Genomic DNA, 17,254 nt, shown 5'->3' with positions numbered 1-17,254 from the left:
AGCCTGCTGGATAATGAGAGACGCATGGCCTATTGCTTCCATGACAAGTTGACAGTCAGCCAACTTTCATAAGCAGAGAAACTTAGCTGATTGGCAGCTGACCTTAGCAAGAGAGTCTAATATAAACTAGCTAAGTCCAATTCAAATTGTACTGTGAGTTAAATAAGCCTATTTTTTAAGCCATGAAGTTTTGGGGTGTTTTATTATACAGCAATAGATAGTTTATTGTGTATTAGGAAGAGCAGTGGAGAGGGCCTAGTTTCCAACTCTAAATTTTTTCTAAATTGTTTTGGTATAACTAACTGGCTGGTAACAACACAAAAGCTTGGTATGGTAAATTCAGTGACTATTTAGATTTGTCTTCTTCCTTTTCACTGTTTCCAAGGGAGCTTTCAGGAACACACAAAGGGATTTAAAAATGAAATTTAAAAAGTTTCTCACCTATGATTGAGAACATGCGGTGTTTGGTTTTCTGTTCTTGTGATAGTTTGCTAAGAATGATGGTTTCCAGCTGCATCCATGTCCCTACAAAGGACGCAAACTCATCCTTTTTTATGGCTGCATAGTATTCCATGGTGTATATGTGCCACATTTTCTTAATCCAATCTGTCACTGATGGACCTTTGGGTTGATTCCAAGTCTTTGCTATTGTGAATAGTGCTGCAATAAACATACGTGTGCATGTGTCTTTATAGCAGCATAATTTATAATCCTTTGGGTATATACCCAGTAATGGGATGGCTGGGTCATATGGTACATCTAGTTCTAGATCCTTGAGGAATCGCCATACTGTTTTCCATAATGGTTGAACTAGTTTACAATCCCACCAACAGTGTAAAAGTGTTCCTATTTCTCCACATCCTCTCCAGCACCTGTTGTTTCCTGACTTTTTAATGATCACCATTCTAACTGGTGTGAGATGGTATCTCATTGTGGTTTTGATTTGCATTTCTCTGATGGCCAGTGATGATGAGCATTTTTTAATGAGATCACTTGGACTCAGGAAGGGGAACATCACACACAGGGGCCTATCATGGGGAGGGGGGAGGGGGGAGGGATTGCATTGGGAGTTATACCTGATGTAAATGATGAGTTGATGGGTGCAGCACACCAACATGGCACAAGTATACATATGTAACAAACCTGCACGTTATGCACATGTACCCTACAACTTAAAGTATAATAATAAATAAATAAATAAATAAATAAGAAAATATAGAAAGTAAAAAAAAAAAAATTTATATTTGCTGATGCTGAGACAATATTTTGAAAAATGGACATCAATTACTGGATTCTTAAATTCAATAAAAAATAATTTTCTTTTTATTGGCCACATCTAATCCAAAGCAATCTCAAAATTTTTTCTTTCATAGATTAGGAATCCTCTAACATCAAGTACAATGGCTAAACACAAAAAACTACATAAATAAAATAAAAAAACTACATAAATAAAATCAAATTAGTTGTTGAAGAAAGACCAACTGGGTCACTGTCTTTCTCATCACTCCCTTTTCCAGTAACCCCCCAAACTTCAAAAAGGAGGAAAAAATATAATACATAGTGACCAAAAAAAAAAAAAAAAAAAAAAAAAAGTTTCTCAACACATTGCTTTGCTCTAATACTTAGAAAGGAGGAAAAGAAAAAACCACTTTTCTCAAAGCTACTCATTTATGTCTATATTCTTTAAAGCCATCGTATGAAAAATTGTTAATTGTCCATTTTTTCCTTAATTAGCAAATCCTTAATTCAGTAACTTACGATCTATATATTATCATCCATATTTCGGATATGCTGGTTACATTTTAGATATCGATGTCTTTTAACTATGAATATTTTATTACATAGACTCATAATCCCAGAGCAGAAAGAACTCTAAATGTCATTTGTTCTAATATCTTACCAGTGTAGGAATGCCATCTCTATCATTCCCAGCAAGCAATCTTTCCTCCTCTGCCTGCACACGTCTTATGAAGAAAGGCTCATTGCCTACCTTATAAAGAAGTCCATTTTATTTTAGATTAGTGTTTCTTGTTAGAAAGTACTTTCTTCACTTGACCTGAAACCTGCCTCCACATTGCATAGCCTCACTGCCTGACCTCTCTTAAGGTTCTGTTCTCCCACCTATTCTGCTACCAGTTTAAGAACTGGTGTATGTTTCTTTTTCATATGAGAGACCTTCAAATATTGAATGGTAGCAATCACACTCCTCTTTGGTCTTTCCCTAACTGCAGTGATAAATATTCTAACATATACAGACATAATAATTTAGGATATACCTGCTCGAAGAAGAAAAGTTATGATAAATAGCGAAATTTTACCAGTATTCTTAGTAATTTTCTAGATCAAATTGAGAGAGCATAAAAAGAATGGCCTGGAAGAAACAGTTAACTATAGAAAAAAATATAATGAATTAATGTGAAATAATACTGCTATTTGTGCCTTTTTGGGGGAAATATAATTGAGGTGCTTACGAGAAGTGCTAATTAAATTCCATTGAAAGTCTTTAACAAGCATTATGCCTTAAAAATTATCAGCAAATCTAGAAAGGTTTTTGTTCCCCCCAACCCCAGCTCCAGACAAAACTTCAGTTAGTTCTCATAGGTGAAGCTGTTTGAAAAGCTGTTGGAGAAGGTTGATGACATGACCCTTATTCCATGAGGGCTTTTGCTGGACAGTCTGCACCATGTTCCTCCACCTATATCTTTCTGGAGTGCAGATTGATAGGAAGATACTGATATTAGTAGGAAGATATTCCATCTTCAAATGAAAAGTTTATTAGTCATTGTTTTCCTTGGTCTCTCACTTGACTTAAATTTCTTCTGAGCAGTGCTGCTGTCTTGGAAATTGCTGGAAAATGTGGCCACTTTTTCACAGAATCAACAAAGTTTAGTTAGTGGTGTTCTTATCTCCAGAGTCCAAGTAAACCTTGGAAGAATGCGACGTTAAAAAATAAGACCGGTCGGGCGCGTTGGCTCACACCTGTAATCCCAGCACTTTGGGAGCCTGAGGTGGGCGGATCACGAAGTCGAGAGATCGAGACCATCCTGGCCAACAGGGTGAAATCCAATCTCTACTAAAAATACAAAAATTAGTTGGGCGTGGTGGTGTGTGCCTGTTGTCCCAGCTACTTGGGAGGCTGAGGTAGGAGAATTGCTTGAATCCAGGAGGCGATGATTGCAGTGAGCCGAGATCACACCACTGCATTCCAGTCTGGCAACAGAGCAAGACTCTGTCAAAAAAAAAAAAAAAAAAAAGGTAGTAAGGTTACAGTGCTTCAAACAAGCCAATGTGTTCAAATCCTGGCTCCCCTAGTTACTAGTAATATAATTTTAAACAAGTTACTTAATTGTTTTAAGTTTGTTTTTTTATTTAAAAAAAGTCTTGATACAATGTTATTTTAAATAAAATTTCTAATAAAATGTTGATAATACTTACCACACAGTTTCTTGTGAGACGTGAGTCAAAGAATGTTTCATTCTTTGAGCATGCATACCCATTACTTATCATCAGTCAAGAAGTCATAAGACTAAAATTCTCAATATTGAAAGTACAGAACTCCTTATTAGGTCTTCAGAAAAGTAGTTATTCTTAACTGAGAAATAAAGTTGCATCAGAAGTATGTATTATATAGCTCACAAATGGAAAGAAGGGAAAAAACCTTGTTAAAGCTTACGGTACAAATATTTCCCAAAGAGTGCTTATCATTTGTCACGTGATCAGAATTTGATTCCTGGTTCTTCTTCTAACAGCTGTGGGTTTAAATAAACTTAGCTCTCAATCTCTTTATCCATAGAATGAAAGACTTCATCTGGATACTGTGAAATAGTTCTTTTAACATTCTACTCAAATTAAATCTTGTTCCCCCAGACTATCTTTTATTATTCCCAAATAAGTGTCCTGGCATATATACCTTCATTGTTTTGAGGATGTAAACTGTGTCTCACATAGCACTTTTATTAGGTTATATATTAAGTCTTTCTCCCACTGCATACAGTATCAGCATCAAGACTAAAAAAATTCAGGTGTTTTGTAAGCTAATGAAGATTCAAATTGATTATGCTGAGGAAGAAGACTTAACCATATATTAAATTCTTCATCCTTCAGACTCCTACATATTGCTCAATATATAACTAAAGTGGCACATCTTTATCGAAGATTTCCTCTATCCCTCACCCTCGCCACTATAGGAGCCTCTGTAGAAGAATCAGTTGCTCGATTTTCTGTGTGTCTGTAAATGTTTCAACTTTAGCAAAATATAGTTTGTTACTGAGTTATTTATTTAGGTGTTTGGTTTTTTTCCAGATTTTGAGATATTTAAAACAAAATTCATGTAAACTGGGACTCAAGATATGTATTAAGTGAAACGAGTGAATAACAAGAAGGACAATGAGGATGATAGGGCTAATTTTTCTTGAACATTTCTACATATTAGGCATTTTCTCTAAGCTCTCTACATGTATTAGTTTATTTTATGGACACAATGAGCCTATGAGATAGACACTATTATTGTCACCATTTTATAGATGAGAAAACAGAGGCACAGAGCAGCTTGCTAGGCACTAAGATTCAGTCAGGGATAGAAATCAGACATTTTGTTCTCAGTGAACAGTTGATTAAACACATTTTATGTTCTCTCCCCTGAACGAGGAAATGAAGAATTAGTGAAAGAATGAGTTGGGAAGGTTGGGCGTGGTGGCTCACGCCTGTAATCCTAACACTTTGGGAGGCTGAGGGAGACACAGATCACATGAAGTCAGGAGGTCAAAACCAGGCCGACCAGCATGTAGAAACCCTGTCTCTACTAAAAATACAAAAATTAGTCGGGCGTAATGGTGCACGCCTATAATCCCAGCTATTCCTTGGGAGGCTGAGGTTCCAGAATCACTTGGACCAAGGAGGCAGAGGTTGCCATGAGTCCAGATCGTGTCACTGCACTCCAGTCTGGGTGACCAAGTGAGACTTTGTCTCAAAAAAAAAAAAAAAAAAAAAAAATTAGGCCAAAACACTCATGCAGCACACACATACACACTTAATTATTACCACACTGATCCGATCTGATCCTATCTTAGCACTGAAATCTCCAACTCTATGGGATCGTTATTTGCCTCATTATTTGCCTCAATTAGTAACCCTAATGGCCCCTAAAAATGTACACATCACAAACCCTGTGATTTGGTTTGGACCTATGTCACCACCAAATCTCATGTCAAATTGTAATCCCCCATGTTGTAGGTGGGCCCGTCTATCAGTTCATTTTCACGCTGCTGATAGAGAAATAACCGAAACTGGGAACGAAAAGAAGTTTAATTGGACCTACAGTTCCACATGGCTGGAAAGGCCTCAGAATCATGGCAGGAGGTGAAAGGCACTTCTTACGTGGTGGCAGCAAGAGAAAAATGAAGAAGATTCAAAAGTGGAAACTCCTAATAAAACCATTAGATCTCGTGAGACTTATTCACTATCACGAGAACAGTATGGGGGAAATTGCCCTCATGATTCAAATGATCTCCCACCATGTCCCTCCCACAACAGGTGGGAATTACGGGAATACAATTCAAGATGAGATTTGGGTGGGGACACACAGCCAAACCACATCAGCCTGGTGGGAGGTGATTAGATCACGGGGGCAGATTTCTCATGAATGGTTTGGTACCATCCTCTCTTGGTACTATCCTCATGATAGTGAGTGAGTCTCACAAGATTGTTTAAAAGTTTGTGGCGCCTCCCCCATCACTCTCTTGCTCCTGCTCCAGTCATGTAAGATGCTTTGCTCCTGTTTCATCTTCCACCAAGATTGTAAGTTTCCTGGGGCCTCCCAGAAGCTGAGCAAAGGCCAGCATCACGCTTCCTGCATAGCCTTGGAACTGTGAACTGATTAAACCTGTTTTTTTTGTAAATGACACATTCTCAGGTATTTCTTTATAGCAAAGTAAGAACAGACTAATATAGCCTGGAAACTATGTTATTTTGCATGAAAAGAGGTGTTATTTAAGATACTGAGGTGAAAAGATTATTCTGCACTATCCAGGTAGGTCCAATTGATTCACAGAGTTCTTATAAGTAAAAGAAGGTGGGAGAGTCAGAGAGAGATTTGAAGATGCTAGAGAGCTGCCTCTGAACATGAAGTCAGGTAATATGAACCAAGGAACCAAGCAGTATCCAAAGCAGGGAAAGGAAAGAAAATGGTTTTTGTTTTTTTTTTTCTAGGGTCTTAAAGGAAAGTAGCCATTTTTGACACCTTGATTTAAGACTAGTGAAACCCAGTTCAGATGCCTGTCTTCCAGAATTGTGAGAGAATACATTTATTTTGTTTTTGGTCACTAAGCCTACAGTTTGTGGAAATTTGTTCAAACAGCAATTGAAAAATAATATGCCAGATATAGCAGCCTCTGATAGCATGTGGAGTGTCAGCCTTGAAGCAGTTTGGTTTGATATGGTAGCAGATAATTGGGAAAGTAGAAATGGGAAGTCTTGCTCTAAGGGAATAGAAAATAGAGACACATTTTGATGGATGAAGAGGAAAATAAACAGTCTTGGGTTTCTTTCTGGAATCAACGGCAGTCTATATTTGGGTTTCTAAGTCTCTGAGTCTGTATGTTCTTTTGGGGGAGTCATTTGGAATGTGTGTCACTACTTCAGAGGCAAACATTTCTGAAAATTAATAGGAGATAGCTGAGAACACACATAACATGGATGGGACTAAGGAACTGACTCAAGTGGGTTAGGTAGTGAGCAGTTCTAATATGCAGGAACTAAAAGGAAGTGATAACCTCTGATAAAATTCACTTAGGTGGTATCAAGCAGGCTGACTTAGTGTATACAGCACTCTGACAGAAGTCTCAGCTCTGGTAATTCCTTAAGGTATGATAACATAAACCTTCTGTTGGAGCAATTCTCATTGCATTGAGGAAGCATAAACAAATTCCCTTCATAATGGATGTATGTATGTGCATGTTTTATGTGTGTGTGTATATGTGTGTGAATATTTTTATGGAGGTATTTCCAGTCAGTGACAAAGAAAAAAAGAATTATTCAGTAACTGGTGATAGAGCAGTTGGTTAACACTTATGAGGAAGTTAATCAATTTCAGTTTCCATGCCTGATTACAAAATATAAATTTCGAATGGATTAAGGCATTAAATACGTGAAAATAATCCATACGATCTTTTTAACAACTATGGAGCTTCTGAATATGGGCACTAGCAAAGACTTCCTAAGCTTTAAAGCCACAGAATAAGTGATGAAATAAAAGAGTAACATTTGTGTACATGGAGGTTAAAGCTTTTCCCAGAAAAAAAAAAACAAAAAGAAGACAATAAATTAGGAATAAAAAAATACATAAAGTATGACAGTCCATTTCCACTGTAGAGAAGACTCACAAAAGGAATAGAATTGAAAGTCTCTAACAAATACATATACAAAAGACCTGAAAAATTCATAAAAGAGGAAATAAAAGTATACTACAAATAAATGAAAAAATATTTCATCTAATGGTAATCAAAGACATTTAAATTAAATGAGATAATATTTTTGCCTATCAAATTAACAAGTATTTAACAAACCTTGTAATATACATAAGAGCTTTCCTAAACTGCTAATAGGGTGTAAAATGAAACCGTGCTTGTTAATATAGATTCTGAGTTTGAAATTTTTTCTAAATAAATAATTGTATTATAAGTGGCCGTAGAAAATTCTCTCTCAGAATATTATTTATAATATGAAAGCATTTAGAAATAATCTGAATGTTCAAAAATATAAGGAATGTTTTATACATTTTGGTAATCAATAAACTATCCAACCATTTAAAAAATTAATTTACAAAGTGTGTTACCAATTTATTACAAAATAAAGCATTCAGAATTGTATCCCCATTCTGATTTTAAAATATTAGATAGTGATTTTAAAACCGGAAAGCTACATCAAAATATTAACATGGACAGATTTCCATAAATTCTTGCCTTTCTGTGTTTTCTTTTTGTGGTCCCATGTTTATTTAGTAGGCAGGCACTATTTGTATAATAAAAATAAATAAAAATTAAATATGTGTTCAGTTCTATTTAAAAAGAGGAACTTCTTGTAAGCTTGGATATGTAATGGAAAAAATATTTGAATACATTAAGAAAAGACAGACTAAAAAAGATGCAGAGAATCACAGCTTACATTTAATGGAAACGTAAACAATACAAATAAGTTTCAAGCAAATATTTAATGGAAAGTAGAATCTTATTGTTATTTTGTTGTTTTTTAAGATTTGAATGGCATTTTCTTAAAAGGTCTGGTTTCTTTTACACACACCAGCAGAATTCTGTTGAGCCTCTCTCTCTCTCTCTCTTTTGTTTTGTTTTTGCTTATTCCAATGATGTGCAAAACATCCAGAAGGGAATAAACAGCTTCTTGATTGCCTGTCTTGAAAATTCAAAACCATAAATTGATAATGAATGCCACATTACTGAATAGAACCTGAATGCTTGATTAAGTCTCTATAAGACTCCCAACGAACTGGAAATTGTACAGAGGCATAGTATTTACACGCACCTTGATTTTCATTTACCTGTGGCATTTTATGTATTATATCAATTTCATCTGGAGTTGTTGTCTTTGCTAAAATAATTGCAGATGATTTTTACAATGAGTTAGTAGATGTAGAAAGCTATAGAATGAGAGCTATTTCAGCAACTACCTGTTGTCTAGTTCTGAAATGATCTCATTATTCAGAACAATACCACTTCCATTTATATTTTGTACAGATGCTGCCTATGGTTGAACTTGCTCCTCATAGCCTTTTTTTTTTTTTTTTTTTTTTTTTTTTTTGAGATGGAGCCTTGCTCTGTCACCCAGGCTGGAATGCAGTGGCATAACCTCGGCTCACTGCAGTCTCTGCCTCCCAGGTTCCAGCGATTCTCCTGTCTCAGCCTCCTGGGCAGCCGGGATTACAGGCACATGCCACCATGCCTGGCTAATTTTTGTAATTTAATAGAGACGGAGTTTCACCATGTTGGTCAGGCTGGTCTCGAACTCCTGACCTCAGGTGATCTGCCTGCCTCGGCCTCCCACAGTACTGGGATTTCAGGCGTGAGCCACCGCGCCTGGCAAGGCCTTTCCAAATATTAGGCATACATATAGTTTGGAGTTGTTCTTCTTGGGCTTCAGGCAGGGCCAGAAATAGGTTACAATTTTGGGAAAGGTTAGCCTCACTGGCAAAGTGCCTGAGAGCTTTTTCATGCTAGAGTTGGTGCTAACAACCTAGTCAAATCCAGCTGCTCACTTTTATGTCTCCATTTCCTCCTCTGTGAATTGCAACAGGTATCATTAATTTTACAAAACAGCTGCATCTAAGGGCCATAAACCACCCACTCTACCCCCTGCATAATCGTCCATCCCACTGAGCTCATTGTCAGTTTCTGAAAGCAACAGTCCCTTATAATACATCCTTTGCTCATGAAGAATTGCTTGGCAGAATGGGCTATTATAATGGGCACAACATAATCAATGAGATTGTCACCATCTGTTCCACCTTCCAATTACCAAAGCAAATGGAAATAAAAAGGCAATGCCAATGGGAACCCCATATAATATTTTCCCTTTATTATGTCTTTTGGTTGACATAGGTTTTAAAAATTCCCTTTGGAACACGTAGGAAGAAGCACACTTTCTATCAGTGAGACACAATCAGAAGATTGGGATCCAGCACTGAGAGAAGATTGCTCTCTGGAAGATGCACATGAGCACATTCAGCATCCTCACCTCTACTATATAGTGGAGATTTCTGCTCAGCCTTGAAAAATTCACACAGTCTTAGGCATGAAGTGATTAAACAGAAACTCCCTGAGCTATTATTGCCTGGGGAACAGTTAATGAAGTTGTACAAACAGGTATTGTGCATCAATGTTTCCATGTCTCTGCCCAATAGGCAATGGGTTTGCATGAAGACTTGAAGTAAAAAGTGAATATTCACCTTGAAGTTGTGTGTGTGTGACACACACACGCAGAGGAAACTGAGATGAGAGATCAAAGAATGTGAAGGTAATTCTAATCATGAAAGAGAATTAAGGCATTGAAGTCAGCATGGGTTTAAAACACTCAAGTTAAAGAAACAGTGCTGTAACAGCACACAGTCATTCTGTGAATTAACAGCAAGTGACTAAAAACAAATGACCATACTAGAGGTTCTTATGCATAAGCAGACATCATAAAAGGAACTGGGTACCAGGGTATCCAAATGAATGGGACACAAAACATTATTTTATATTGTTCAGACTTTTATCATTTGCTACAAGTGTTAATAACCCACTTTTCTATGTGATAAAGAACTGGAAATTGGGGTAGGAACACGGAAAGTATGGTTTAAGCCTGTCTGAGGCTCTGTCCCATAAACAGTGATTCTAAGTACACATGATTCTAAATAGAATATGATTCTAAGTATATACGATTCTAAATATGATTCTAAATAGAATGTCTTCACTTTCAGTAAATGCTTTTGTGTTCCTACCAAAGTCACATGCTAAGGAAACCTTTCAGTTATCTATATAATCTGCATACTTGGCTATTATATTCAAGATACTCTGGCTTGGAATAGACAAAACCAGAAAATTTTAGGCCTATCTTTAGTGTTAATTTGTTTTGTTGATCACTTTTCTGTCATTATATATAGAGATTATGCATTCCATCCTGGTCAGCCTGTCCATAAAGAATTCGCATTAACTGAGTTGTCAACACCCACACATGACTCAGCCACGTGTGTGACATGTTTAGCAGCGTAACAATAGGACTGCTTCCGGCTTCGGAGTGCTTGCTAGTTTTACTGCTTATGATATGAGTATATACCTATCTGTCCTGCCCTTGTTTTCATATCTCTGTGGAGGAACCAAGTGTGTGTATGTTTTTGGTAAGGTTATAGTTAAAATTTGAGGGCCAAAACATAGGATCTTAGTCATTACTAGATGATCCTATTACTACATTGTGTATAACTGCAACTATTTCCCTCAGCATAGCTAGTAGGATGGAGCCCTGGTGCCAAGTATTAAAAATACTAAATGCTAGTCATCCTGACCCCTTTTATTGCTAATAGTAATAATTTAATTTTTAATTTTTTTCTGCCAGAAAGTCATTAGTGGGCATGAATTTGGTACTTGAAGTTATTAATGTATACATTTATTTAGTAGCATGCACTTAAAAATAGCCTTATTGGGATATAATTGAGATATGATAAACTTTATATATTTAAAGCATAAAATTTTCTAATTTTGACATATCTATATTTCTGTGAAACTGTTAACACAATCAGGATAGAAAATAGTCACCACTCCCAAAAGTTTTCTTGTTCTTTTTAGTAATTCTTCCCTCTTGCTCCTCCTGTCTCCTTAGCAAACAACCGTTGCTCTACTTTGTGTTACTGTAGATTAGCTTGCATTTTCCAGAGTTATGTATGAAGGGAATCATATAGTGTGCACTTATCTGACTACTTTTATTCAACCTAATTATTATGAGATCCATCCATGCTGTTGCATGTCTCAATAGCTTGGGCATTCTTATTGCTGAGTAGTACATTGTATGGACATATCACAATTCGTTCATCCATTCCTCTGTTGATGAATATTTGGTTGGTTTCCAGGTTGGGCTATGGTGAAGAATACTGCTATGAACATTCATGTATAAGCAGGATCTACACTTTAATTCTATATACTTCACATTTCATATCAGGAATGCAGACTAAATCAGCATTTTTCTCACATGTAGATTGAATATATAAGTTTTTGTCTTTCCTACAATTATTAAAATCTTGTTAGAGATGACAAGGAAGCAGAAACTTCTCTCATTTATTTGCTAACTTTTCCCTACAGTTTTTTTTTACACAGAAACAAATACACTGCTGTTTAACCAGTAAACCCAAAACTTATTAGAGGATCCACTAAGCTTAGTTTCTGATTCAATCCTGTAAAACAACATACAGAAGGACACAGCTCAAATAGAATGTTTTTAGTAAATGACTCCGCTTCTTCAATTTTGAGATTTATGTTTTACCATATTTTAGCCTTTTGAAGAGGTGGCTGAATCTTTCAGTTGATATATAAATTTAATTTACCATTTTTATATTTTCCTTCTTAAATGTTCATCAAATGATAAGTGAATAAACAAAATGGTATATCTACACAATGGTGATAATGTTTGAATGTGCGCCCCCTCCAAATCTCATGTTGAAATATGATCCCTAGTGTTGGAGGTTTGGCCTAGTGGGAGACCTTGGTTCATGGGGCTGGCTCCCTCATGAATGGCTTAGCACCATCCTCTTGGTGATGAGTATGTTCTGCAAGAGGTGGTTGTTTAAAGGGAGTCTGGGACCTCCTCCTCTGCCTCTTGCTCCCTCGCTTACCATGTGGTACATCAGCTCTCACTTTGCTTTCCAGCATGAGTGTAAGTTTCTGAAGGCCTCAGAAGCAGATGCTGGCAGCATGCTGCTTGTATAGCCTGCAGAACTGTGAGTCAAATAAACATCTTTTCTTTACAAGTCACCCAGTCTCAGATATTTATTTATAACCATGAAAGCTTACTAATACAAATGGAATACTCTTCACCAATAAAAAAGAATAAAATACCAATACATGGTACAACATGGATAATCCTTGAAAACGTTATACCACGTGAAAGAAGCTAGCCACAAAAGCCATATTTTTATGGTTTCATTTCTATGAAATATCCATGGTAGGCAAATCTACAGAAACAGAAAGTAGATTACTGGTTTCCAGGAGCTGAGAGAGGAAAATGGGGAGTGACTGCTTAATGCATGTGGGATTTCTTTTTGGATAAATGAAGAAGTTCTGGAACCAGACAGTGGTGATGGTTGCACAATATTATGAATGTACATAATGTCATCGATTAAAAACTTTAAATGGTTAAAATAATACATTTTATATGATGTGTATATTTTCACAATAAAAATGAGGTAGAAGTGATTTTTAAAATTGTATTATTAATGGTGAGATACACAATTGTTGAGAATTTAAAACCAGCAAATGATATAACTTACCATTGTGTGAGTGGCTGGCTGCTGCCTTAGGATCCCTAAAAACAAAAATGTGTATGTGCACATATGTAAGGTGTAGTCTACCTAACTCCTGAGCACGTTATAGTTAAACTCATATCTTTCAAAGGCTAAAAAAAAGTTAGCTCTGTGACAGTTGTTCAATATTTTGACTAAAAATATAAAAGTATATACACAAGTCGGAGTGGCAGAGTTATTCTTGTGCAGTACAAGAAGAATTTATTGGAGCCAGTCTAAATAGTTCAAAACTCAGGATAAGCAATTTGTTGCTCTGTGTAAATGTTTAACCTCTCTAATTTGACATTAGGCTCATGTTATTTACCTCACAATATTGAAGGAGTCTGTATTTATAAAATGCCAAGCATAATGCCTGAGGCATCATATCATGACTGCTTAACAAATGTAATATTTTGCCTCTTCACCAAGCCTGCCACCCTTCTGTGATACATAATCTTTAATTGTACATGACAACATAAAATACAAATATCTCTCTTACACTGAGGAAATTAACACATGACTTATAGTGGAGATGTCCTGCTGGATTTCCAGAGTTGCGATTTGTCAGGTATATTGCATGTTCACTATTTGTGGCCATTCTACAATAATTATTTCTTGTAGTGAGAAAACACTAAAGACCTATTACAAATAAATGAAGAAGGAAAAGTACTTTGATTAAAATGTCTATGGTAAAATAGAGATTCCTAAGAAATCTAATTAAAATCTAAACCAAAACAAAAACTTGGTGCACAAATAGGATCTGGATGTCCCACCTTACAACAAATATTGTTTCATTTGGGAGTTAACTGGTGTGTAATTTAGGTAATAAAGAGTACAATGTAGAGTCATTTGGAGATGGTCACTCTCCTGTGTCTTGAGTTGAGTACTCAGATGAATACAATTCCATTTATTAGCTGTGGTTTGTATCCCCAGATGAGTAAAGGACTTTATATTTTTATTAGAGGGCTTTTAAAAGAAAGCCATTAGTGCCCAATCTCCCCACACAGTGAGCACACAAGGCATATGTTTCAGATTTCATATAAGCAAACTTCATTTTCTCTGTTGTTCTCTATAGAAATCAAGTTGTACTTTTTCCAAAGGAAAATGTAGGCACAGTGGAAACTACTGTAAATGGTGGCCATGATAAAACCAGTCCTCCATAGGACGGGCTCTACATTAAAACAAAGCCTAAAGTTAGGAATGCAAATATGTGTGCAAAGGATACACCAATGCATGGCTTATAAGAAGGGTTCAGCTCATGGATTCCTACTCTTGAGTTTTTGCTGCAAAATGTCAGCCTCTTGGGGATGGGGTAAGAGTCAAAACACGTTCTTTCTGCAAGAGCTTTAACCTGGATTTAACACTCTAATCCCTTGTCCAGAAGTAGATACATCTTTTCTTTTCATTAATGTGTAAAGGAAAGTAATACTGTCATACATGAGACACTGGACTTTAAATAATAAACCCTAAATTCCCTAAATTTAAAGATCATAAAATACACCGTTTTGAGCATCCTACACAAGGTATCGTTAAGTGTAGCCAGTGAGAAAGCACTTAATGAGCACTGAGAAAATCACTTCACATAAAAATTATCTTATTTAATCCTCTTAGCAACTCCTCATTGTAGCTCTTATTATCTCCCTTTACGGATGAAAGAACTGAGGTTCAAAGACTTCCCCAAGGCCTTACACTACAGCGATTCTGGAGCTAGCACTCAAATTCGGAGTCGTTTAATTCTAAATTACTGTAACAGGCAGACAGATATCTTTGCTTCTTCAAATTTAGATAACTTAACACCATTAATTGGAGCTCTTATTTGCCACACAGAATTTTGAATGAAAAATAAGCTTCACTGAAAAATATTATCTTCATCACAGTGTTTTTTTCAGCATTGGATGTGTGTGTGTGTGTGTGTGTGTGCGCGCGTGCACACGCTTGTTCCAGCCAGCTTTATTGAAGTATAATTGACAAAAATTATATACATGAAAGGTGTACAATTCAGTGATTTTACGTAAGTATACATTGTGAAATGTTTACCTCAATCAAGTTAATGAACACACCCCTCACCTGATATAGTTTCGTGTGTGTGCGTATGTGTGTGTGTGTGTGTTTGGTAAGGACACTTACGATCTATTCTCTTAGCAAATTTCACATATTGATAACTATAAACTACAGTATTCTTAACCGTAGTTGTCATGCTGTACCTTAGATCCCCAGAAATTATACATCTTATATTATAATGGAAAATTTATATTCGTTGACAAACATCTCTCCATTTCCCTCATTCCGGCTCCTGGCAACCACTATTGCACTCTCTGCTTCTGTAAGTTCCGTATTTTAAGATTTCACATATAAGTGAGATCCTACAATATTTGTCTTTCTGCAACTGGCTTAGTTCACTTAGCGTAATGTCTTCCGGTTTCATCTATGATGTCCAAAATTATAGGATTTATTTCCTTCTTATGGCTGAATAATATTCTATATATATGTGTACACACGCGCACACACACCATTTTCTGTAGCCATTCATCCATTGACGAACACAGGTCATTCCCATCTTTTGTCTATTGTGAATAATGCTGCAATGAACATGGGAGAGCACACATCTCTTCAAGATACTGATATAATTTCTTTTGGATATAAACCTGAAATGGAATTGTCCAACTGTGGACAGTTCTAGTTTTAATTTATTGTGGAACCTCCATACTATTTTCCATAATAGTTGCACTAATTTGCATTCTCACTATCAGTATGCAAGGGTTTCCTTTTCTTCATATCACCCCTGGCCCTTGTTATCTCTTGTCTTTTTTTTTTTTTTTTTTTTTTTTTGAGATGGAGTCTCGCTCTATCGCCCAGGCTAGAGTGATCTCGGCTCACTGCAACCTCTGCCTCCTGGGTTCATGCAATTCTCCTGCCTCAGCCTCTCAAGTAGCTGGGATTACAGGCATGGGCCACCATGCCTGGCTAATTTTCTTTTTCTTTTTTTTGTATTTTTAATAGAAATGGGAGTTTCACCATATTGGCCAGGCTGGTCTCGATCTCCTGACCTTGTGATCTTCCCGCCTCAGCCTCTCAAAGTGCCGTTCATTTTAACTTAAATAACTCTCTTTAGCATTTCTTGTAAGGTTCATCAAGTGACAATGAACTCCCTCAGCTTTTCTTTTTAAATTTAGGAATATCTTCACCTCTCCTTTATTTCTGAAGAACAGTTTTGCTGAGTAGAGTATCTTTGGTTACAATGGTTTTCTTTTCTTCCAGCACTTTGAATATCTCATCCTACTTCTTTTTAGTCTGCACAATTTCTATTGAAAAGTTCATTGATTGCCTTATGCACATTTTCTTGTATGTAAAAAATTTCTTTTCTCTTGCTGCTTTTAATATTGTTTCTTATATCTTTGAAAATTTGATTAAAATGTACCTCAGAGTACCTCCTTTGGGTTAATATTACTTGAGATACCTTGAGCTTTATGAATCTTGATGTCCGTATTCCTCCCTAGATTTTTCATGTTTTTTGTCTTCATTTCTTTAAGTAAACTTTATTACTCATACTCCCTGTTGTCTCTTTCTGAAATTCTAATAATTCATACTTTTTTAGGTTAATGGTGTCCCATAGCTCCCTTATGCTTTCTTCTCTCTTTTCAAGTTTTTTTTTGTTTGTTTTTTTTGCTCCTCTGATTGACTAATTTCAAATGACCTGTCTTTGGGTTAACTGATTCGTCTGCATGACTGACTCTTCTGTTGAATCTCTCTGTTACATTATTTTGTTCTATTATTGTATTCTTCAGCTCTAGGATTTCTATTTAGTTATTTTGTATGGTTCCTATATCTTCACTAAACTTGTCATTTCATTCATACATTGTTTCCTGATTTTGTTTAGTTATCTAATACATTGTTTTCTGATTTTGTTTAGTCTTCTGTGTTCTCTTACATTTCATTGAGCTACTTGAAAATAATATTTTTTATTATTTTGCTTGCAATTTGTGGATCTCCATTTCATTGGGTTTAGTTACTGGAGCTTTACCAGTTTCCTCTAGTAATATCATTTGTTTTGTTTTTCATGATCCATGTATTGATGTCTGTGCATTTTAAAAAACAAATTCCCCTTACAACCTTTACAGACTGAATCTTTATTTGCCAAATTCAGTCTGTAAGAGATGTTTACCTGCCAACGCCAGTCTGGGGACCTCTTGGGGTCCCCAGGGTGATGGGATTGCCTCT

The sequence above is a fragment of the Macaca thibetana genome, chromosome 14, assembly GCF_024542745.1.
Source record: "Macaca thibetana thibetana isolate TM-01 chromosome 14, ASM2454274v1, whole genome shotgun sequence".
NCBI classification, from domain to species: Eukaryota; Metazoa; Chordata; class Mammalia; order Primates; family Cercopithecidae; genus Macaca; species Macaca thibetana.
Note: the sequence above shows the minus strand (reverse complement) of the source record.